Genomic DNA, 25,000 nt, shown 5'->3' with positions numbered 1-25,000 from the left:
TGTGTGTGTGTGTGTATATATATATATATATATATATATATATATATATATATATATATATATATATATATATATATATATAAATATATATATATATATATTTATATATATATATATATATATATTTTTTTTTTTTTTTTTTTTTTATTTTTTTTTTTTTTTTCTGTGCCCTAATGTAAACAATATTTTCACGTTGCTCCTGAATTTTTCAAAGTGTGGCCGCACCAGTTAATACTATTAATGCTATAGTCGTTATAGCTACCAAGGTTTTTCGGTTTTCAAAGGTATTCTTACGATCCTTGATGGTTATTTAACACTTTCACTGCTGTCATCATTCTCTCTTAACATTCAGAGGACTAGGAACAATGATTTCTATGGACACACGAAACTAAAAGAGAGAGTAGGAAGTTACCCTTGTCCTCTCTGGCCTCCAAAACACCATGTTTGATTGATAAAGCTTTTGTACCATTTTCTTTATTTTTTAACACCCATGATAATCAGACTAATAGCTTCTGTAGTCTTCGAAAATAGCCGTATTGAGATTTCTATGTCTAGGAAATCGAGTTTGTCCATCATTTTTTTTTGTTTGCTTCTCTCTTTTTTCGCTTTGTCATTTCTAGTCTTTCACCTTTTCTTATTGCTTCCTTCTCTCTCTCTCTCTCTCTCTCTCTCTCTCTCTCTCTCTCTCTCTCTCTCTCTCTCTCTCTCTCTCTCTCTCTCTCGTTTTCTTTCACCATTCCCAGCCTTGTATTATATCTTTCTAATATACTTTCCTTATATCACCATTTATGTCATTCATAATAAATTTCCACTTGCCTCCTTTTGTTTCTTTATCTTCTTTTAGTCCTCTTTCATCTTCTTCGTACCTTCTTCCCCATCTCGCAACTTGTATCCTTGTAAAATCTTTATTTATTTACCAGATTTACTCTGTCCGCATATTATTATTATTCTCTATGCGTAGTCCATCTTTTTTTTTTTTTTTTTTTTTTTTTACCTGCTTACCACTTCCTGCCATCATCCCTTCATTTTCATCACCTCATCTTCACTCGTGTCTTGTTTTCAGCGTGTCCTTCATCCCGTCCTCCTCTTCCTCCTCCCTCCCCTTACCATGTCCTCTCCATAATGGGCCCCGCCTGGAGAGAGACAGGAGGGAGGAAGAGGGAAATAGGAGTGGGAAGGAGGGAGAGTGAGGGTGCAGTGCCCGAAGCAAGTCTCCCCTCCCTCTCCCATCCTGTTTTCTATCCCATCCCCTCCTAGGGTGACGAGAACGTAAATCATGTTAGTGTTACTTGGTGCCCCTTACATGCGGATCTTGGTGTTCCTGAGAGAGAGAGAGAGAGAGAGAGAGAGAGAGAGAGAGAGAGAGAGAGAGAGAGAGAGAGAGAGAGAGAGAGAGAGAGAGAGAGAATGTAGTTCCGTGTTCTTGAGGCGTCTCATGTCCACTACCTACTTTTTGCAGATTTTTATAGAATTTCTAGTGATTTTCAAAGGTATTTCATTAACCCTTATATATTTTTTTTTCCTAACGTAAGAGGGTCACTGGTGAAAAGGAAACAAAATCTCACTTACGCGCCAGTCCCAAAAGAGACGTCAAGAGAATCATCGAAAATAGAAGGATAAGTGTCTTGAAACCTTCCTCTTGAAAGAGTTCAAGTTATAGGAAAGAGAAAATACAGAAGCAGCCTGGGAGTTCCAGAGTTTACCAGAGAAAGGGAAGAGTGATTGAGAATACTGATTAACTATTGCATTAAAGAGGTGGACAGAATAGGAATGAAAGAAGAAAGTCTTGTGCAGTGAGGCCGAGGGAGGAGGGGAGGCATGCAGTTAGCGAGATCAGAAGAGCAGTTAGCATGAAAATAGCGATAGAGGATGGCAAGAGATGCAACATTGCGGCGATGAGAAAGAAGCTGAAGACAGTCAGTTAGAGGAGAGGAGTTGATGAGACGAAAAGCTTTTGATTCACCCCTGTCTAAAATAGCGGTATGGGTGGAGCCCCCACATACATGTGAAACATGTTCCATACATGAGCGGATAAGACCACTGTACAGAGTTAGCAGTCGGGGGGATGAGAACAACTGGCGGAGACGACTCAGAACGCTTAACTTCATAGAACCTGTTCTAGCTAGAGATGAAATGTGAAGTTTCCAGTTTAGATTATAAGTAAATGACAGACCGAGGATGTTCAGTGTAGAAGAGGGGGGACAGTTGAGTGTCATTGAAGAAGGGATAGTTGTCTGGAGGGGCTGTGTCGAGTTGATAGTTTTTGAGGCATTGGACAATACTAAGTTTGCTATGCCCCCAATCAGAAATTATGGAGAGATCAGAAGTCAGACGTTCTGTGACTTCCCTGCGTGAATTATTTACTTCCTGAAGGGTTGGACGTCTAGGAAAAGACGTGGAAAAGTGCAGGGTGGTATCATCAGCGTAAGACTGGATAGGACAAGAAGTTTGGTTTAGAAGATCGTTGATGAATAATAGGAAGAAAGTGGGTGACAGGACAGAAGCCTGAGGAACACCATTGTTAATTGATTTAGGAGAAGAACAGTGACCATCTACCACAGCAGCATTAGAACGGTCAGAAAGGAAACTTGAGATGAAGTTACAGAGAGAAGGATAGAAGCCGTAGGAGGGTAGTTTGGAAACCAAAGCTTTGTGCCAGACTCTATCAAAAGCTTTTGTTAGGTCTAAGGCAACAGCAAAAGTTTCACCAAAATCTCTCAAAGAGGATGACCAAGACTCAGTAAGGAAAGCCAGAAGATCACCAGTAGAGTGGCCTTGACGGAACCCATACTGGCGATCAGATAGAAGGTTGTGAAATGATAGATGTTTAAGAATCTTCCTTTTGAGGATCAGATTAAAAAAAAAATAGATAGGCAAGAAATTAAAGTAATAGGACTGTAGTATGAGGGATTATAACGGACACCCTTTTTAGGAACAGGATGAATGTAGGCAAACTTCCAGCAAGAAGTAAAGGTAGATGTTGCCATGCAGAGTTAAAAGTTTGATTAGGCAAGTTGCGAGCACGGAGTTTCGGAGAACAATAGGAGGGATACCATCAGGTTCATAAGCCTTCCGAGGGTTTAGGCTAGCGAGGGCATAGAAAACATCACTGCGAAGGATTTTAATGGGTAGCATGAAATAGTCAGAGGGGTGGAGGAGAGGGAGAAACAAGCCCTGAATCATTCAAGGAGCTTAGCTTTAGAAATAGATGAGATAGCAGTGGGGAAAAAGCTGAAGGAGCAAAGTTATTGGAGATGTTTTTGGCTAGGTACCAGAAGTCACGAGGAGGATTATATCTTGAAAGATTTTCATGTTTTTTTTATTAATGAAGGAGTTTTTGGATAGTTGGAGAACAGACTTGGCATGGTTCCGGTCAGAAGTATAAAGCGCATGAGATTTCTGTTGATGGAAAGCTTAAGTACTCTTTGTGGGCCACCTCTCTATCATGTATAGCACGAGAACAGGCTGTGTTAAACCAAGGTATGGAAGGTTTAGGTCGAGAGAAAGAGTGAGAAATGTACGCCTCTATTCCAGACACTATCAGCTCTGTTATGCGCTCGGCACACAGAGACGGGTCTCAGACACAGAATCAGTAGTCATTCCAAGGAAAATCAGCATAATACCTCCTCAGGTCCCCCCAACTATCAGCGGCAAAAACGCCAGAGGTACCTCCGATTTGGTGGATTCCGAGGAGGGATTGGGGAGATAGGACAAGATATAGATGTGAGATTATGATCGGAGGAGCCCAACGGAGAAGATAGGGTGACAGCATAAGCAGAAGGATTAGGGGTTAGGAAAAGGTCAAGAATGTTGGGCGTATCTCCAAGACGGTCAGGAACACGAGTTGGGTATTTCATCAGTTGCTCTATGTCGTGAAGGATAGCAAAAGTTAAAGACTAGTTCGCCAGAATGGTTAGTGAAGGGAGAGGAAAGCCAAAGCTGGTGGTGAATACTGAAGTCTCCAAGAATGGAGATCTCCGCAAAAGAGAAGAGTCCAGAATATGCTCCACTTTGGAAGTTAAATAGTCAAAGTATTTCTTATAGTCGGAGATGTTAGGTGAGAGGTATACAGCACAGAAATTTAATTTGAGAGTGACTCTAGCCGTAGCCAGATGGTTGAAAACTTGGAAGGTTCAAGAGCGTGGGCGTGAGAGCGGGTTAAGTCGTTGCACACATAAACGCAACATCCAGCTTTGGATTGAAAAATGAGGATAGAGAAAGTAGGAGAGAGAAGAAAAAGGGGCTACTGTCATTTGTCTCAGACACCTGTGTTTCAGTGAGGGAAAGAAAATGAGGTTTAGTAAAGAAGTGGTGTTCTGCAGATTGAAAATTAGGTCTTAGACTGCGAATGTTGCAGAAGTTAATGAAGAAAAAGTTGAGGGGGATTGTCAAGATACCAAGATACCAGAAGAGCAGTCCGACTTGGGAACATTTGTGGTCCCCTCCCCAGACAGGGACTCCGAGGCTGGTGCAGGATTCGCCATGATAATTTTGAATTTTGAGTGAAGGGTGTGTGTGTAATTAGGTGCATGTAGTTTTGTGTGAAGGAAGAGGGTTGCCTTTAGAGGGCAGGCTGTGACTGCCCCCCTTGTGTTGTGAGACACAAAGAGAAACGTTCAGTGAGATCACAGCTGGGTTTAATGATAAGCTCACAGCACCCCCTGATCCAGTGCTTCAGATCTCACTGGGAGTAATTATCGTTTCGGCAAGTGTCTACTGCGGTTATCCACCATTAATTGTGCAGAAACATTGTACGATATCATTTACGTGGAATCAGATAAGAAAATACGAAAAAGGAGGTTTATTTGATCTCTTCTCGGCTACAGAACTATGCAAGACTGTAGTACAAAAAAAAAGTCTTTGAAAAAGTGTAGGTTATTATAGTAAAGAAAAGATTTATCTGTGATAGACTAACAAGGATTCTGCGTCGCTAGTGGGTAAAATGTTAACGAAAAGGCGACTAATCATATCTGTGGCCCCAGAAAGTATTCCTGATGAGATATGTTTAAGGTCACGTGTGTAGCAGTGTCATGTGAGATATACAGTGTAAGCATTCATTACGTTCATACTTCGTTTCGTTTATAATTCTACCTCGTTGATGAAGGAAGCAAGGAAAGCAGAAAGGGATGTTCGTTAGTCTACGGGGTTTCAAACCGTTGCGTGTCGGAAGGGGAGACTGCGCCGCTGACACCACCGCTCTCATAACTTCCAATCTATACCTGTGAAAATGTTCCTGTTATCCATGTAATAATTTCCTCTTTCGCTTAAATTGTCTGCTTTTATTTTTGTCTAATATCTGTCGGGGAGCTCTGGAAAGAAACACGCCACTACATATACTAAGAGACGGCTCATTTAAGCCTGTCAGAAGAGCTGGAAATGCTTACTGACACTGTAGACCAAGAACATTAAAAAGAAAATTGCTCTTTAAGAGTTTTTGTTCATTGCAGTACATTTAGATTTTATTTATGAGTAGGTATTGAAAGTGGTGGATGATAGTTGTAGTTAGGTTAGGTTTGCTTTACTTAGGTTCAGTTGGGTTAGGTTAAGTTTGGTGAAGTTAGGTTAGTTTAAGTTAGGAAAATATTGAGGGTGGGGGTATAGAGTTATACTCGTCAGATTAAGTTCCAGTTAGGTTAGGTTTAATTAGTCAGGTTTAGTTAAGTTTAGTTGGATTAGGTTAGGTTAGATTGAAGGTGAAGGAGAGCTGTAGGTTTATTTATATTAATTAAGTTATTCCCGTCTTCTCCTCTCCTCCCCCACAGGATCTTGTTTCCTTATTTGTTAACAAGAGCTTTTACTCTTATTCATCTCAAGGGCAAACGCATGTCTGGTAACACTGCCGCACCCTTCATAATAAGCATGTCTCGTCTATCCTTATTTTCAACATTTTAAGGGTAGTGTCGTGTCTCAAGCCAATCCTGGCGCTTCCATTTCCCCACTCTACTCCGTCTTCCCCGTCTCTCTCTCACTCTCTCTCTCTCTCTCTCTCTCTCTCTCTCTCTCTCTCTTCTCTCTCTCTCTCTCTCTCTCTCTCTCTCTCTCTCTCTCTCGTACGCTAATGCAACCTCACCCTCTTCTCATGTCAGTCAAGCACCGCGCGCCCCTTCCATCCTTTCATCTCTGCATCTTGTCAATTCGAAGCGACAAAGTGCTGAGCCCGACAGAGCTGCGAGAGAGAGAGAGGGAGGGAAGGAGTGTAAAGGACAGCAGCTGTATCGCCAATACCTCATACCATTACGTGCAAACATATCAAATTCCGTACACAAAGGGAGCCGTTTGCAGGTTGGCAGACGCTCTGTTCATGGCGGCAAACAGTGTGCGAGAGTGACCGCCCCATCAGTCCACAGTCCTCGCGTGAGTTACTTTATAGGAGATCTCAGACGCGGGATGTCTTGTGTCTATGGTAGTCATTCTCTAAAGGACCTAACAGGAAGACACAAGGGCAAAAACAAGCTCATGAATAAAGAGCGCTTTCGTACTTAACTTAGGGTATTCCACTCATCTACCATGTCTGTTTGAGACAGTTCCTTCATATATTTTTTTTAATCGAACCTTATCAAATTTTAATCCATTATTTTCTGTCCTATCCATACCGTTAAACAAAGCACTAAAAAATATTAACTGTACTCTTAGTTGACAGAAAAACCTAATATGTTCAATGACGGCCAACTGGACTAGAACTTGCTGTCACAATAACGTTGTGTCCACTTCTAAAACTCAGTGGGCAGAAGTACGTTGGTAGTAATGATGACTGCAAGGAAATAGTCTTCTTTTTCGAGTGCGGAGGAGGATGAGGGGGAGTATTCCTCTGCGAAACACAGCGACAGCTCCTGCAGTATCTCGTGTGAATGGCCGTGGAAGGAAAACAATACAAGTACGAATATTTTTTTACGGGGAAGATGGGGGAAGATGATGCAAAGACCTGAGCCTTCAATGTGTGAAGTGAGTCTGAATTTTCTTGTGTGTGTGTGTGTGTGTGTGTGTGTGTGTGTGTGTGTTTATCTATCTATTGGCCTGTCTCTGCATATGTGTGTGTATTTGTTGGCCTTTCTGTGTGTCTGTCTGCCTTCGTGCGAGAGTATACTTGAAAGAGAGAAAAGTAAGTAACGTTTGAAAGACACGCCCGGCGACCTCAGATGGAGGGTCACGGACCTCCTCTACCTTGTCGTCAATGCTTTACTTGTAAGTGTGTTGTGTGTCTGCCACGTCTCTTGTTTGTCCAACGCACCTCGCAAACTTCACCCAGAATGGCCCACTTCACCGAACCCTCCTTTGTCAACCTCCCCTTGCGCGCGCCGAACACACACACACACACACACACACACACACACACACACACACACACACACACACACACACATACATTAAACCTCACGCTGGGAAAGACAAGGCAAAGGTAAGAATACAAGACGAGGAAGACAAGGAACCAATGACCGCCTGAGGAAATTACGGTGATGGAGAAAGCGATAGAATGCATGTGTTCTCCCTCCGCCATGCCGCTTCACCTGCTGCTCTCTCCCGTTTGTCCGTATTTGCTTAGTAAATAGTCCGCCTCACGTTAAGTCTTCATCCGTGTTGTGATTAGCAGCTTTCTCTTGAGACGTATTGCTCCTCCTCCTCCTCCTCCTCCTCCTCCTATTGTTGCTGATGTTACTGTTACTACTGCCTTTGTTAGCAGGAATGGGACAGCACACAGACACATACACACAAGGGAATAAATTTTAAAGTAGAGTAGTACTGTATCACCTTTAGTAGTAGTAGTAGTAGTAGTAGTAGTAGTAGTAGTAGTAGTAGTAGTAGTAGTAGAAGTAGTAGTAGTAGTAGTAGTAGTAGTAAAGACTTCTTTTCTGGCTTTTCAGTTTTGTTTTATTTTTTCTCTCTCCTATCTTTCTTTGTTTTGACTTTCTTTTTTTGTTTTTCTTGCGTCTTGTTCCTCCTCCTCCTCCTCCTCCTCCTCCTCCTCCTCCTCCTCCTCCTCCTCCTCCTCCTCTATTTTAGCATCATCACATTACACAATTTCACCACTTTCACCATCACTATCCTCAACATAACCAACATTAAATCATCATACACTTTGAGACAAGAGGATTATTCTCTCTCTCTCTCTCTCTCTCTCTCTCTCTCTCTCTCTCTCTCTCTCTCTCTCTCTCTCTCTCTCTCTCTCTCTCTCTCATCGTCAATGCTTTATATGTAAGTGTGTTGTGTGTCTGTCACGTCTCTTGTTTGTCCAACGCACCTCGCAACAACACAGAATGGCCCACTTCCACGAACCCTCCTCTGTCAACCTTCCCTTGCGCACACACACACACACACACACACACACACACATCGATCCAGTCAGTCTATGCTTTCTTTTTATCACCTCATAACCACTCCCACCGCTGCTGCCAACGACGTGTTTAGACGACCTGAAAAGATTATAGATTTCGACTTCTCAGTCAGTCACTTTCTGTCCATGAGTGTGTCTGTGTGAAGCGATGACGATTTCATACGCTCTGAAAAGATTATAGATTTCGACCACTCAGTCAGGGTTTGTGTGTGTGTGTGTGTGTGTGTGTGCGCGCCGTGACGCCATACAAGTGAAGCAGCCTTTCCTCGTCGCGCTTGGGGCTGCGGGTAAACACTCCTCTGTCCTCCTATTGTTGGGGCCGTGGCTGAGGGAAGGAGGCGGCTTTTGAGAAGGTGGTGGAAGAAAAATAACTCCGTCCTCAAGTGAAGGAAAGATTCTGTGGGGGGGGCGGGGGGGACAGCGTGTGAGGCCTTCATGCACATGTGGACGGGGTAGAATTGAAGCTCACACGGGATTTCCTTCCTCTCCTCATCTTCCACACTTCCCTGTCCTCTTCAATAACTTCTTTTTATGAGGGAACCTTGAATATCTTTCCCTCTTCTTCTTCGCCTTTACGACCTTGGCCTCCCCGCGCGCAGAGATGCCCAGAGTGGTGAGTGAAGAATTGTCCCTCCCGTTTTTCAATACCACTCGGGCTTTTATACTCCAGTGCCCCGTACAAATGTTACGAGTGGCGACTGGTGAGTGGTGCCATTTGCTGCCGTGGGTGTCATGTGCCTTGTCTGACACTCTACGTACATACAACGCTGCTTATTTGTTATTTTTTGTATTTTTTTTTATATTATTTTGTTTTATTCTTTGAAGTGTAGCATATTTTGTTCGACTTTTCTTTTTTCTTGTTTATATTGTATTATATAGTGGAACCTCTGTTTTCGAACTTAATTCGAAAATCCGTTCGAAATCCGAAATGTAAAAAAAAACGAAACTATTTTCCCCATAGGAATCAATGTAAAATAGATTAATCCGTTCTTAGACACCTGTCCACCATGTCTTAGCGCTCCCACTGCTGTGATGACCGCTTCACAACACCTCCAGCTTAGAAGTTTTTTTTATCCAGAAAAGATGTATTGAATGAACTTAGTGACACAGAACTCATTAAAAAATATTGTTTAGATCATGCAGACATTCTCTTTATCACCGATCAAGTGCAGAAGCCTTACAGACTGACACAAAGAGGAGTAACCCACTCATCGCCAAAATGAAGGTGATCATAAATAACAGTTAGACATCTTGCTGCTGAGAAAATGCAGTTGTGCAGTAGTGATGGTGTTGTGAGCGATAGAGAGAATCAGAGGAAGCTCGGGATCACCCCTGAGCGCCGAACCTTGTTTGTTTACATCGAGGTTTTTCAGCTTCTTCAACGGGATCATATTTAACTTATTTCAAAGATAGAATTACTGTCTTACTTTCTATGTCTCCCCTGCAAATATATAAAAACGAAGGAAATATTTATAGAAACTGTAAATCACTAATAAATGGCAACTTTGTTACGTCTTGTAGTATTTGAAATCAAGTAACTTTGTTCGAAAACCGATTTGTTCGGAAAGGGAGACATTCGGTAACCGAGGTTCCACTGTTTTTTTTTTCTAATTGTTTTCAGTTAATGTCTAATTATAAGTATCTTTGCCAAAAACAAGATTCTTGCTTCAGAAAGGACAATTAGTATCTGTGTACCTTAAAAACCAAATCAATCATACACAAATACTGATGATATAAATATTTCAAATCTCTCTCTCTCTCTCTCTCTCTCTCTCTCTCTCTCTCTCTCTCTCTCTCTCTCTCTCTCTCTCTCTCTCTCTCTCTCTCTCTCTCTCTGTCAATCAAGGACAACCTAAAAGTTGAAAATGTAAATGTAACGGATTGAAGGGAAAATTTTACTGGTTCCCTGAAGTGATCACTTCCCGCCGCCTCAACTGACTCGCTGGACTCGCTCGCTCGCTGCTCCTCATTGTCAACGTCGCATTAATAGTAGTAGTAGTAGTAGTAGTAGTGGTGGTGGTGGTGGCGGTGGCGGTGGTGGTGGTGCGGTGAGTTACTCGTCTTTTTTAACCTTAACCCTACGGCTGACAGTCACTCCGCGTTGTGTGAGGAAGTCACGTGGAGTTACGGCAGTGGTAAAGAGATATTGAATTTTAAAAGATAAGTAATATCAAGACATTACACTGAAAGGCCGAACCGTGTTCAACTTTTCTTTCTTCAGGGTTTTATGCTTGAAGGAAACCAAGGACAGGAAAGTGATGTATATGTATATATAGATATATATATATATATATAGAGAGAGAGAGAGAGAGAGAGAGAGAGAGAGAGAGAGAGAGAGAGAGAGAGAGAGAGAGAGAGAGAGAGAGAGAGAGAGGAAAAAATAAAAATGATTTCCCTGAAAAATTAAACTGGAAAAAATATATATACTTATAGATCGACTGAATTTTAAACTTCGCTTTATAGAAAAAAAAAAAGTACAACAAGGCGAGGAGTCGAGCACTGGAAACGAGTCATCTCAAATGATGATGATGATGATGATGACGATGGCGATGATGTCAACACGTCCGGTGGCGCCCTGCATGACGAATTATCTTTCCTAAGTATAGTTAGTTACAGGAAATTCTAAATGCCGTGTTTTTTTCCTCCTACGTGTATTTTAAAGCAGGCATAATTTAGGTTATGACTTTATGGAGAGTCAGAAGCTTTTTTGCAGTATCGAGTAGCTGTAACAGTTAACATCCGTGCCTGACTGAGTGTATGAGGCACCAACATCGAAGGCAAGGCTTTAGGGTTAGTTTATGTATGTATTTCATGAAGAGCGGAAGCTTTTTGTATAATCAAGTAACTAGTTAACATCCTTGCCTGATTCAGTGTGAGGCCGCGAGATAGAGAGCAAGGTTTCATAAGGTGTGATAAGCACGGAAGCCTTCCCGTAGTTGAGGGAGGGAAACATAACACAGACGTCTACTGTAGTAACCATTTTTCTTCCTGTCTGGATACTAAAAACTGTAAACGTTCAGATACATTAATTTATAGCGTCATGTGATGTGGGCGCTTGGATTTTAATGTTATAGTGACACCTTTGGGATCACGTTAGCATTATTAAACGTTGGATCTTTCCCTTAGTCTGCAAGGAACATTTTGGCATCAGATTAGCAATATTAAGTCTCTGCTCTTTCACTCACAGTCTTCGAGGAACAATTTGGAATCAGATCAGCATTATTAAGCCTTGAATCTTTCATTTACAGTCATCAAGTTTCTGAGTTTCATAAGAGGCTCATTGTTTATTTGTCTTAATTTAATCAGTTACTAAGGTTTTTTTGTCCATTATTCATCTATTTATGTATTTATTTTCATTTTTTATCAATTATTTTTTTCATATTATATCATGACTTCATTTGTGTGTGTGTGTGTGTGTGTGTGTGTCTGTCTGTCTCTGTTTCTGTCTAACGCGCGCACACACACACACACACACACACACACACACACACACACACACACACACACACACACACACACACACACACACACACACACACACTCTCTCTCTCTCTCTCTCTCTCTCTCTCTCTCTCTCTCTCTCTCTCTCTCTCTCTCTCTCTCTCTCTCTCTCTCTCTCTCTCTCTCTCTCTCTCTCTCTCTCTCTCTCTCTCTCTCTCTCTCTCTCTCTCTCCCCATTCCCACACTCCACTAGTTTTTGCCATAATCCACACTCCTCCGCATCCTCTTTGGTCCGCTGCTGCCTGACGTGAAACACTTAGCCCATAGATACCTGGTTATAAGTGACGTAAGTGTGAGGCGTCCTTGAATCACCTGGCTCCGTGCAACCGTCTGCCAAGGTGACCCCGTGATAGGTATTTCTCCTCTCGCCTCGTACCGCGACAGACTCATTTGTTCATGCTTACTGTAGGGTGATAAATCAAAGAAAGATAAATAAAAATAAATAAGTGATGGGAGGAGTTGACAGTGCTGTCTAAGAAGGATATGAAGGAGGCAGTTTATATATATATATATATATATATATATATATATATATATATATATATATATATATATATATATATATATATATATATATATATATATACATTGTAGTGGAAAAAAATATATATGAATGGATGATTGAGAAAAGGAGCACTTAATGGAGGTGACTAGGAAGGATATGAAGGAAGAAGTTTATAAAAAGGACATTAAGGTGAAAAAAAAAGGAGCATTTGGTAGTTCTGACTAGGAAGGATATGAATGGAGCTTGAAGAGTTAAAAATAGAGATGAACATTGTTGTAAACAGTGTAAAAAGGAAAAAAAATAAATAAAATTTTCAGTGGTGCTCGCTCTTTATCTTATTTATGTATTCTAATGCTAAGAAGTGTTTATTCATGAGAAAAGAACTGGACTTTTCCCCGTTCTTTTCCTCTTTATTCCTGACTAAAAGGTCTTTATTGGTGTTCTGTGTCATGCTTATGTATGTTTTCAAATAATAAGAGGTGTTCAGTTAAAAAGAAAAAAATGGTCTTTTCTCCTTTTTTTCTTGCTTGCCCAGAACCCTAGTATATAAAAAAGGGCGTTCATTCGTGTCCTATATCATTATGATATATTTTAATGATGAGAGATGTTTAATTAAAAGAAAAAAATACTCTCCCCTTTCTTAATATCTGTTATTTATTATTTATCATTGTTACTATTTTTTTTAGTCAGAGTTCTCCTTATATATATATATATATATATATATATATATATATATATATATATATATATATATATATATATATATATATATATATATATATATATATATATATATATATATATATATATATATATATATATATATATATATATATATATATATATATATATATATATACACACACACACACATACATCCAGAGAAAATAACATAAGGCGGTGTTTACAAGGAATTGAGTAAAAAAAAAAAAAAAAAAAGGAAGAGGCTGGAAAATATATGGACGAAAACCACTTGTACTTGAAATGACCGTGACCGTATGTAAGAAAGCCACGGCCTTACACAGCACTATTTTGATATTGTAATGTCATGATAAAGATTAAAAAGGTACTTAAAAAACATAATTCGGGTTGCACCATTCGCCCTTCAAGTGACACTCAGGACAGGACAACGAAAAATTGTCAAGACAATGATGAAGTAACTATCAAAAGTTTCCCAGAATTTGGTCCACCGACTGCAAGAACGTATAGGGAGTTGAACTGCAGCGGTGGTGCGAGTTCTTACTAAGGTCGGCAATCAGAAACGCTCTGTTCTCACACCATTACTACATATTTTCAAAGACCACACAGATAGTGAGCCGGTTTATCAAGACTTTCTCCTTTTAACAATATAGAAATGTTGCTAATGTATTGCCGGAATCGTAAAAATTTCCTATAAAACCCCTGTAGCTTCAACTGCGGCACAAAAGTGTTTCAGAATATGGTCCTGTTTAAGCGAGGCGGGCGATAGAATGGTTGCGAGGAAAAATGCGTGGAAATGATGGCTGTTAAGGAAGTTCTGACCTGATGCGTATTACTATAGGATTCTCATACCCGTTTCTTTCTGTCTCTCATTAAGAATATATGAACAAAATAATGGAAGCTGCAAGAAGCCATCAAACCTACACATGACAGTCCTTGTAATAGGTAACAGTCCCTTTAATACTATCGTATCGCATCTTTTTTCTTGGAGCTGTGATTTTTCTTTATAGCACACTAGATTTCTGGTGATTGCGTCCATTGATCGGATGGCTACACACTTTCCTTCCTGCCACTCAAAATAGGATCAACACTAAAACCGCCTTATGACATTTTTTTCTTTGGAGCTGTGAATTTGTCTGCAGCACACTGGACTCTGGTGATGATGTATAATCGTATATTCCGCTGATCTGTAACAAATCTAAGGAAGGGGACGAGATATAGAGCGATGCAGTGATGGATTGCTACACACTTGCCTCCCCGCTACTCAAAATAGAATCAATAAAGCATAATAAAAAGAAAAAGAAACATACACACAGTTTCCGGGCCTTAGGTTATATGAAACAGGAAATTTTCTCATTAGTAAAAAGCTGAATTCAAACATATGACTGAGAGGTAAGCGTCTCCCTCATGTTTTGCGATTCCTGAGAAACAAGCAAGAAACGTTTTAGGATATATTTCATGTTTTCCGTGTTCTGAGAAAAACTGGATCAGACCATTAATATGTAGCTCTATTTTTTATCTTTTTTTATTTTTTTATCATTTTTACTCCCCTGGCACAGGTTCAAAAGCAGTAGCTATTGATCAGTGAAGTTGAGTCTGTGTGTGTGCTTGTGGCCGTGTTGACATCTGAAAACTCCCGTCGGTTCTTGCCATCAGATTTCACCCAAACAAGTGTACCTTTTTTAAGCCTTAGTCAGCTGCAGCTTCTTCCCAGCTTAATTGTTTCACTATTCTGGTCTTCCTTTATTAACAATCATAGCATTGTGAAAAAAAAAGATAAATATATCGTTTGCATAAACGTACACAAAAGAAAAGAAAGAGTAAGCTACAGAGCTTTAACATAGACTACAATGCATAAATGTCTAAACAGCTTTAGATGATAATGGAGGAAAAATTGTCTGATTTTGAAAAAGTTAATAAAGTGGTCTTACGTAAATATGGATTATGCTTTTGAGAAACAACACTCGTAAGAAAGGACAGGATCGAATACTTAGTGAAGTTTGTGAACTTCGAATGAAGATGAGTGTCACTAGCAGCCGAAGGGTTAAGAGTGGAACGAGTCTGCGTGCGTATTTCCTATTCCAAGAAAGGGAAAGAGAGAAAGAAAATGAAACTAAAAAAAAAGAAAAAAAAATTTCGCCATTAACGAAATCTCACATTATATTTATCCCGTCTTTTTTATTGCCTCCGATCAGTGGCACGCTCAAGAAAGAGTTTGGTGATGCCTTGCTGATAAATTCATTGCGTATAGACAAAGGATGTAAGTGGAGGAGAAAATACCGTTGACAAGAGAATTACTGAGTGAGAAATGAACGTCACTCCTGTAATGTGTTGTGACGTGTGACAATGTTTGTTGTGCCCGCCACGTCCCGAGAGAGAGAGAGAGAGAGAGAGAGAGAGAGAGAGAGAGAGAGAGAGAGAGAGAGAGAGAGAGAGAGAGAGAGAGAGAGAGAGAGAAAGAGAAAGAGAAAGAGAAAGAGAAAGAGAAAGAGAGAGAGAGAGAGAGAGAGAGAGAGAGAGAGAGAGAGAGAGAGAGAGAGGTGAGGTGCGGGGGAGGGGCATAATATATTCGTCTTTTCACTGTCTCTTGTCTTTTATTGTCTCGTCGTCCATTACACTTTTTCCGTCTTTCCGCTGCCATTCGTCATCTTTTTCACTGCCGTTCTCCGTTTTCCATTGTCCCTCGTCTTTTCCACTATCCCTCCCCGTATTTTCACCGTCCATCTAATGCTTCATTGGCTCGTATTTTCACCGTCCCTCGTCTTTTCACCGTCCCTCTTATCATCTTTCCACTGTCTCTCCTCGTCTTTTTTCACCTCTTCAGCGGTCTCATTATCTTCCTGACTCGAAAACATGACGCGTTCAATCACATGTAAAGATCGTAACCATACGTGCGATGATTCAGGAGAGACACAGCTTTCTAAACCAAGAAACTGACTGCCTGCCTGCCTATGTAGCTGAAGGTCGAACACTTGCTTACGTTCAGGCGGAGACACACTCGCTGGCTGCTAACGTGCGTGACTTCGTGCAGGTAACTCACGACTCACCTTGTACTGCGAATACCTGAGTAGAGAATTGCGTGCCGGTGTCCTATGCTTTTGGCCTTTTCGGATGGGTATTTCAGTGCGTCTTTTTCTTTCTTTTCTTTTTTTTCCGCATATTGGCAGGCCACGCGCTTATAGCATTTTCTCACGCAGATGTTAAATTTGCATACAGCCGAGTTCTGGGAAAGAGAGGAAAGTGTGTGTGTGTGTGTGTGTGTGTGTGTGTGTGGGTGGGTGGGTGTGTGTGTGTGTGTGTGTGTGTGTGTGTAGGGAGAGAGAGAGAGAGAGAGAGAGAGAGAGAGAGAGAGAGAGAGAGAGAGAGAGAGAGAGAGAGAGAGAGCAAGCAAGCAAGCAAGCAAGCAAGCCGACAAATACTTTTCATTCCAAAATAAAATTATATAGAATCAATATATGAGAGCAAAATATGAAAACACTCAAACACACACACACACACACACACACACACATATACATGGAGAGAAAAAAATCGCATGCTTACATTAAAACGAAAGCGAAAATCACGCAAACAACACAAAGTAACTGTGAAGAGAAGAAACGCTGCCGAGCGGAAAGACAGAGAGGTGACATGATACTGTGCTCGCTTTCTTCAGTCGTGAGATGTGTGCACCGGCGTGCTGGTGAGTCTGGGAGGAACAGGAAGAAGAGAATGAGTGTATTAGCGCGGATATCGTATCTGTGAGGACGAAGCGTAATGGCAACAGTGAGATGAAACCCGTACTCCTAAACGTCTCAAGTGTTATGTCGACTACCTGTAACAGGCTTTCGTGGAAGTTACTGGAAATTTTGAGGGTGTTTTCATGATTCTAGTGATAGTTCAACAAGAATCGTGCATTGTCGGTAGGAAAACACGCCTATAAGAACCTGACTCTCATCTTTGTGGTCGTAGAAATAGTCTTGAAGAGATAACAAGACTTTTAGAAACATTGCTGGAAGTGATGGTGCGTCGCGGTGGAGCAGTGTTGTGACCAGCGCCGCCTCGCCAAAAGTTGCTTCGTGATGACGTGGATCACCGAGCAGCGCGATAAGGAGTGCTCTCAACGACTCCTGCACGGATATGATGATGATGATGAGGAGGAGGAGGAGGACAGTCTCGATACCTGCCACGAACGATTCATATTTCAGTAAGATTGACTTCATTATTTTAAATACATATCTATTTCCTACACGCATTTCAGGAGAAGTGTTGAGATTCACGTTGTATTTTTTTTACGTAAGTAGGGCTCTAGCCTAAGTGAACAAAAATTTGAAGAAAAGGCCAACTGAACGTGCCAGTCTCCAAAGAGTAGTCAAAAGGATTATCCAAAATTATGAGGAAAGTGTCATAAAACCACTTTCTTGAAAGAGTTTTGTCATATAGGTAGGGGGAAATACAAAAGCATGCAGGAGATTCCAATGTTTATAGAGTTCCAGAAAAGGAATGTACGGTTGTATTAATTGTGGAAGAAGCACACAAGTTTCACTAGATGCTCGTAAATGACTGACGGCAGGATGTGCTCGAGTCGCCAAGGCCACGTGAACACAATGCTTCGGTTGTCAGTCGGACCCTTTGTATGAAGCCACCAAACATGAAAACAAGCCCGAGTGGTGGTTTTCAGTGCATATCGTTCATTCCGTCGCTCATTCCGTCCCCACTAAAAGACTCCAAAAAGAAATGTATACAAATTTTCGAGAAATTCCACAGGAAACAACGAAGTAAAATATTCGACATGAGTGTCAGGTAATTATTCGCGTTGGCAGTGATGACCTTGCACGTCCCGTCGACACTGAGGCCAAGCGAAGGCTGTTTCTTGAGGATTCTACATGTAAAATATGGAGACACTTCCAGACTTAGCGTCGCATTGCTCATTACGCCAGTCTGTCCGTTTTAGTCAGAGTGATGAAAAGTTCGAGAAAGTAGCGTAGTCTTAATGTGCTGAATGCCACGTGATGCAGCTCACTGTGAAATTATTGGATACATGTCCCTGAATACCAGCCTAATCAGCACGGAGAAAAAAGCCTGAAGGTTGTATAAAGGAAGGAGAGTTGTATAGATTACATATATGTAGTTTTAATGCACTGACAAATCATGGGTGTTCCTCTATTAACAATTACTAAGGATTTAAAGAGTTAACCAGTACTGCGAAGGAAGCCTGAAAGTTGTGTAAAGAAGGAAAGAGAGTGTATAGAAGGTTACATGTAGTTTTAATGCACTAACAAATCATGAATCCTTATGGACATGATGGGGTCCCTCCTATTGTTCTCCGAAACTGTGCCTCGGTGCTTGCACCTTGCCTAGTCAAACTCTTTCAGCTCTGTCTGTCAACATCTACCTTTCCTTCTTGCTGCTGAAAGTTTGCCTACATTCAACCTGTTCCTAAAAAGGGTGACCGTTCTAATCCCTCAAACTACCGTCCTATTGCTTTAATTTCCTGCCTATCTAAAGTTTTTAAATCTATCCTCAACAGGAAGATTCTTAAACATCTATCACTTCACAACCTTCTATCTGAACGCCAGTATGGGTTCCGTCAAGGCCGCTCTACTGGTGATCTTCTGGCTTTCCTTACTGAGTCTTGGTCATCCTCTTTTAGAGATTTTGGTGAAACTTTTATTGTTGCCTTGGAACTATCAAAAGCTTTAGATAGAGTCTGGCACAAAGCTTTGATTTCCAAACTACCCTCCTACGGTTTCTATCCTTCTCTCTGTAACTTCATCTCAAGTTTCCTTTCTGACCGTTCTATTGCTGCTGTGGTAGACGGTCACTGTTCTTCTCCTAAATCTATTAACAGTGGTGTTCCTCAGGGTTCTGTCCTGTCACCCACTCTCTTCTTATTCATTAATGATCTTCTAAAACCAAACTTCTTGTCCTATCCACTCCTACGCTGATGATACCACCCTGCACTTTTTCCACGTCTTTTCATAGACGTCCAACCCTTCAGGAGGTAAACATATCACGCAGGGAAGTCAGAGAACGCTTGACTTCTGATCTTTCTGAAATTTCTGATTGGGGCAGAGCAAACTTGGTATTGTTCGATGCCTCAAAAACTCAATTCCTCCATCTATCCACTCGTCACAACTTTCCAGACAACTATCCCCTCTTCTTCAATGACACTCAACTGTCCCCCTCTTCTACACTGAACATCCTCGGTCTGTCCTTTACTTATAATCTGAACTGGAAACTTCACATCTCATCTCTAGCTAAAACAGCTTCTATGAAGTTAGGTGTTCTGAGACGTCTCCGCCAGTTTTTCTCACCCCCCAGCTGCTAACTCTGTACAAGGGCCTTATCCGTCCATGTATGGAGTATGCTTCACATGTCTGGGGGAGTTCCACTCATACTGCTCTTCTAGACAGGGTGGAATCAAAAGCTTTTCGTCTCATCAACTCCTCTCCTCTAACTGACTGTCTTCAGCCTCTCTCTCACCGCCGCAATGTTGCATATCTAGCTGTCTTCTACGCTATTTTCATGCTAACTGCTCTTCTGATCTTGCTAACTGCATGCCTCCCCTCCTTCCGCGGCCTCGCTGCACAAGACTTTCTTCTTTCTCTCACCCCTATTCTGTCCACCTCTCTAACGCAAGAGTTAACCTGTATTCTCAATCATTCATCCCTTTCTCTGGTAAACTCTGGAACTCCCTGCCTGCTTCTGTATTTCCACCTTCCTATGACCTGAAGTCCTTCAAGAGGGAGGTTTCAAGACACTTATTCATCAATTTTTGACCAATGCTTTGACCCTTTTATGGGACTGGCATTTCAGTGGGCATATTTTTTCATTGGATTTTTGTTGTCCTTGGCCAGTGTCCTTCCTACATAATAAAAAAAAAAATATATATATATATATATATATATATATATATATATATATATATATATATATATATATATATATATATATATATATATATATATATATATATATATATATATATATATATATATATATATATATATATATATATATATATATATATATATATATATATATACTGCCAAACTACAAAGGATTCAAAGACCTATCCAATACTGAAAAGAAAACCAGGGGAGACATGGTGGTGAATGCGCAGTTTAGGCACGAGCAAATAGGTAGACAGGACCCAGAGTTTGATTGAGAGGAGCATTTATATATGATTGGTAGATTGGATGATAAAAAAAAAGCCTTACGTGATCGCCACTACTGATGTGTTTAGCAGCCCAGTGGAGTAAGGGACGTAGCAAGGGTGATGTGGCTAGGATTCGTAAGGTTAGTACTGGAGAGAACTAGAAGAATCGGGTTCAGTAAGAGAGAGAGAGAGAGAGAGAGAGAGAGAGAGAGAGAGAGAGAGAGAGAGAGAGAGAGAGAGAGAGAGAGAGAGAGAGAGATGGTGAAGGGAAGAAACTGGTGCATGCCTGGAATAGACTCAATATTCGGGTCATCAGTGCCGAATCAGTAGCTGCAAGCCATAGAAGAATATGCAGATAAACTTACGGATAGAGATAAAAAGATTATACACAGGGACTGTAACGTGTAGACCTATTGATAATGCTTTTTCCATTATGTTCTTAAGCTCTAGACCAGTGGTTCTTAACCCCTGGGTCGCGACCCAAAGTCTTGCCAAGCCATTTCAGTGGGTCGCCAAGGTTATGTGCAGTTTTTTTCCCCAATATACCTGTTTAAAATGTTACCAAAATATTAATCCTGTGTACAGAATACCTAAGTCACTAACATCTAAGACTAAGCAAATCATAGAGACTTAGACAATTTAACTGAGGTGAAAAAACAGCCTACATCGACTCTTGCATTTTAAAGGTAATTTGAATTTTAAACAAAAGAGTGTTTATGAAGATATATGGGTCGCCAGGATCAATCTGGACAGGATTTTTGGTCGCAGCCAAAAAGAAAAAAATAAAGCTAATTAAGAACCACTGCTCTGGTCCATCGAATACATGATACTGCATAAACGTTTTTTTTAAGACCAATTAAGTGCAATATTTGCTTTTTTTCCCGTGCTGATGCGCCCTTTACTTCAAATCTGATTCGCATAGGCAACATTATTCTGTCTTTTTCGATGATGTTTTCGTGTTTATAATCTAGTCTAACACGAATTCCCACAAAAACTGTAAAAAAATACCCATAAGAGCCAGCTGAACCTAACTAATCATCTCTGTAGCCTTTGAAAGTAGCCTCATTGAGAAAAAAAAACCTTAAAAACCTCACTAATCATCCATGTGGCCTTTGAAAATAGCCCCATTGAGTTATCTTGCAAAGGGTTTAAAAATACGGACCATGGATGCCTGAATGTGACCTTGCGGACGTGACATGCGGGGCGGGATGAAAGGGTGGAGGTTACGAGGCGGAAGAGAGTGAATACGAATGGGCGTCACCGCATACAAGGATTACCCGACCACGAACCACTGCACCAGCTAGCATACCGAAGTGCACGTGGCTGGAAAGAGAAATGAACCTGAATATAACAGAGGAAAGTACTGAAAAAAAAATAAATAAATAAATAAAAAAATAACTAAGAGGATAAGGTTAGTAGTCTCTGCTTTAAAATTAACATACTTTTATGTGGTTGGAAAGGGAAAGAGGAATAGGCCCGTATATAGCAGAAGGAAGGGATATACTGATTAGATGTTATTAATGAGGAATATAACTAACCTCTTTGCTTAACTAAAGTACTTAAGTGTACGTATCTGGACGGGAATGAACAATGAACATTAGCATAACATGAGAAACTGATATACTGATAAAATAAAAATGGCATTAACCGGATTCATGGATTTGTACTCTACTGATTATTACTAAAATTACGTCCATAATGTAATTTAAAATATCGACTAAATACATTTTCCAACCCCCACTCGCCAAAAACAAATTGAACAAGAAATAAATAACAATAATGAGTACATAAGTAACTGACAAATATAATCTTATTTCAAAACAATACTAATACGGCACTTACTAATTCATCTGAGTAACAAAAGACCATTTCATTGAACGAAAATAAAACTACTGACTTTAAAATATCAGAATTACTCCGTCCCTTCCTTTTAACGTTAGCGGCATCCTTCCAAATCATACACCAAACGTCCACCAGGCAGTTTATATCAAGCTTGAGGAGGAAAAATAGCAAAGTAGCTCTCAGAAGGGAGGTTAACGCCTCACGCCCGGCACACATACAGCCAGGTGTTGATGGAATGAACAGCACTTAGCATGTACAGCTTTAAGACAGTATTCTAAAACATTTCTACGCCTTATCTTCATTACTTTCGAAAGCCTCCAGTTAAGGTCACACGCGCTTGCAAGGGTGCTTTTATGCTTCTAGTGATAGATTAACGAGATTTTTTCGTTGTTAACAAGAGAAAACACTGATGAGAACCCGGCTAATCATCTCTGTGGCTTTTGAAAACAGTCATGGTGAAAGAACGAAACGTTTCTGAACACGGGCCTTAAGTCTCAGTCTCTTAGTCTTCTTAATTTTATTTCTTTTATTTACGTATCTATTTATTCATTTATTATTAAGTTATAATCTCTCTCTCTCTCTCTCTCTCTCTCTCTCTCTCTCTCTCTCTCTCTCTCTCTCTCTCTCTCTCTCTCTCTCTCTCTCTCTCTCTCTCTCTCTCTCTCTCTCTCTCTCTCTCTCTCTCTCTCTCTCTCTAAACATTTGCAATAGATACAGTGATATAATTAGGGAGGATATATTAGCAACTAAAGTTTACACTATCGTGTGACAAACTATCTTAAAGCTACTGTCCACATATTTACACATACTACAGACTATACACTGCACACTGTACACTATAAACGTCCACAGGTGGCTGCTGCTGTAGCCATCTGTGGGCAGCAACCTTTGCCTGCTGGCTGGACATTTGCCTGATGTCCACAGCAGTGGTGAAGGCATTCCACAGCCTGACCGTTGTGGCAGTGAAGGAGCGCTGGTGGGTGGTGGAATAGGACCTTGGTACCTCCAAGAGGGAGTCAGCACCGTCCTCGTGCATCGCTCAGACCTCCTCCAGGTGGCCCTCACCTCCGCCAGGTGCGGCACGTGCTGGACCTGTGCTTTGTGTAGCACCGTCAGGGCGGCAACTCTCCTGCGGTGCTCCAAGCAGTCTAACGCTGGAGCTGCTGCGCCAGTCTGTTGTGTCCGCTGCTGCCGCTATTGCCATGGTTGCTGGAGTGGTCTCTGCTGGTTCGCTCCGTGGATAAGGCGTTCTGCCCACCTCTGTACCCTATCCAGCAGGCTGAAGTGACAGCGGGCGCTTGACATCCAGGTGAGGGGGGCGTACTCCATGACAGGTCTGACTTGGTCCTTGTACAGGGTCAGCTGGTCATCAGGGGAGAGGAAGTGTTTCACTCGACGCAGCAGTGTCACCTTCAAGGAGGCATTTCAGGCCACCTTTTCGAGGTGATTATCAAAGCGCAGCCGAGAGTCAATCTCTACGCCAAGGATGTCAATGCTGTCCTGTAGAGGAATGACGTCTTCCCCGAGCCTCAGCCTTCCACGCAGCTGGTCTACGTCCTTCCCGGCACGTGATATTACCATGGCCTGGGTTTTGTCGGTGGCAAACTTGACTTGCCACCTCCCTCCCCAGGCCATCACGTCGTCCAGCTGTCTGTTGACGGAGGTTATCACGTCCTGTACTTCTTCCCTTGAGTAGGATCGAGAAAGAGTACAGTCGTCAGCGTAGGCACAGGTTGCGGGGGTGCCCCGTAGGATGTCATTCAGGTAGATGTTCCACAGCGTGAGTACCAGGACTGACCCTTGTGGAACAGAGGCCTGTACTGGGTAGCTGGGTGAGGTGTGTCCGTGCACCACCACCCGGAGACTCCTGCCCGTGAGGTAGCTGAAGAACAGGTGGAGTAGCTCCCCAGCGACGCCTAGTTGTTCGAGCTTCGCTATCAGGCCTCGATGCCACACACAGTCGAAGACTCCAGCTATGTCGAGGGCAATCACCAGGGAGGGACGGGCAGTGTCGAGGGCGTCGTGCCAGGTCTTAGAAAGGAGGAGAAGGAGGTCTGAGGTGGAGCGGCCTTTTCTGAAGCCAAACTGCTTTAGCGACAGCAGGTGGTGCTGCTCGAGATACTCGGTGATTCTCTCTCTCTCTCTCTCTCTCTCTCTCTCTCTCTCTCTCTCTCTCTCTCTCTCTCTCTCTCTCTCTCTCTCTCTCTCTCTCTCTGTGTGTGTGTGTGTGTCCTACCTGAATATTATCAAAGCCATTGTATACGGTTCATTGTATTGTATTGAGAATACATTTTGGGTTTATATAAAAAAGAAGCGGATTAACAAATTACAAAAATAATTACCACAGAGTACAGTTGTCATCATATTATTTCTTCTCATCTGTTATTTAAGTCTTTTTGCTACGTGTGCACATATGTTTCTCTTTGTATTGTTTTGAGACTGGGTGTATTTTTGTAATTATTTTGAAGAGGACATAACAAGCTTCGAATAATTACTAAGGAAGGCAGAGTTGTAATGATGATACCACGTACTCTCACGTTTCGGAATGTCGCTTTGTTTTTGTTTCCGCCTCCTGCAGTTCATCACTTATTATAAAGCTAGGAGATGCGTTGCCTGCCTATTTCCCTTCTTAACTATTGCTGTCGTCTCACTCTTGTCGCATTAACGTAGTTTAATGCTTGAAGAAGATACATTATCTATCTTTGTCCCTTTATTACTATTGCTGTCGCCTCCTATTGTTTATCGCTGTAACATGATGATAAATTGCTTGGAGAAAATGCGCTACTTGCCTCATCCTCACTAGCAATGTTTAAAAATCAGTAGAGCGACGAACACCAATCAGATTACCTTGATTTATCTCACTAGTGCTGTGTCATAGCATCCGTTCAGTGATGAGCTTCTCTCCCATCCTGCAGTAAAAGTGTTCATTACTCTCTCAGCGAGTGTGAGATATGTACATACGGCTGTGCACACCTGTCGAGCA

General features: G+C 41.4%; 1 protein-coding gene and 1 long non-coding RNA gene across 2 annotated transcripts in view; both read left to right on the top strand.

The window, feature by feature from the left end:
- LOC135106292 (uncharacterized) overlaps nt 1 on the top strand; it is a 49,870-nt gene extending 49,869 nt beyond the window's left edge. The window contains exon 3 of the long non-coding RNA XR_010271241.1: nt 1. This exon is cut by the window's left edge and continues 505 nt beyond it. This is a non-coding gene — a long non-coding RNA (uncharacterized LOC135106292).
- The window catches only part of LOC135106218 (neprilysin-2-like), a 108,409-nt gene that overhangs the window by 64,662 nt on the left and 18,747 nt on the right, over nt 1–25,000 (top strand).

The sequence above is a fragment of the Scylla paramamosain genome, chromosome 2 (assembly GCF_035594125.1).
Source record: "Scylla paramamosain isolate STU-SP2022 chromosome 2, ASM3559412v1, whole genome shotgun sequence".
Classification (NCBI taxonomy): domain Eukaryota; kingdom Metazoa; phylum Arthropoda; class Malacostraca; order Decapoda; family Portunidae; genus Scylla; species Scylla paramamosain.
This window is presented reverse-complemented; position numbering and strand designations above follow the sequence as displayed.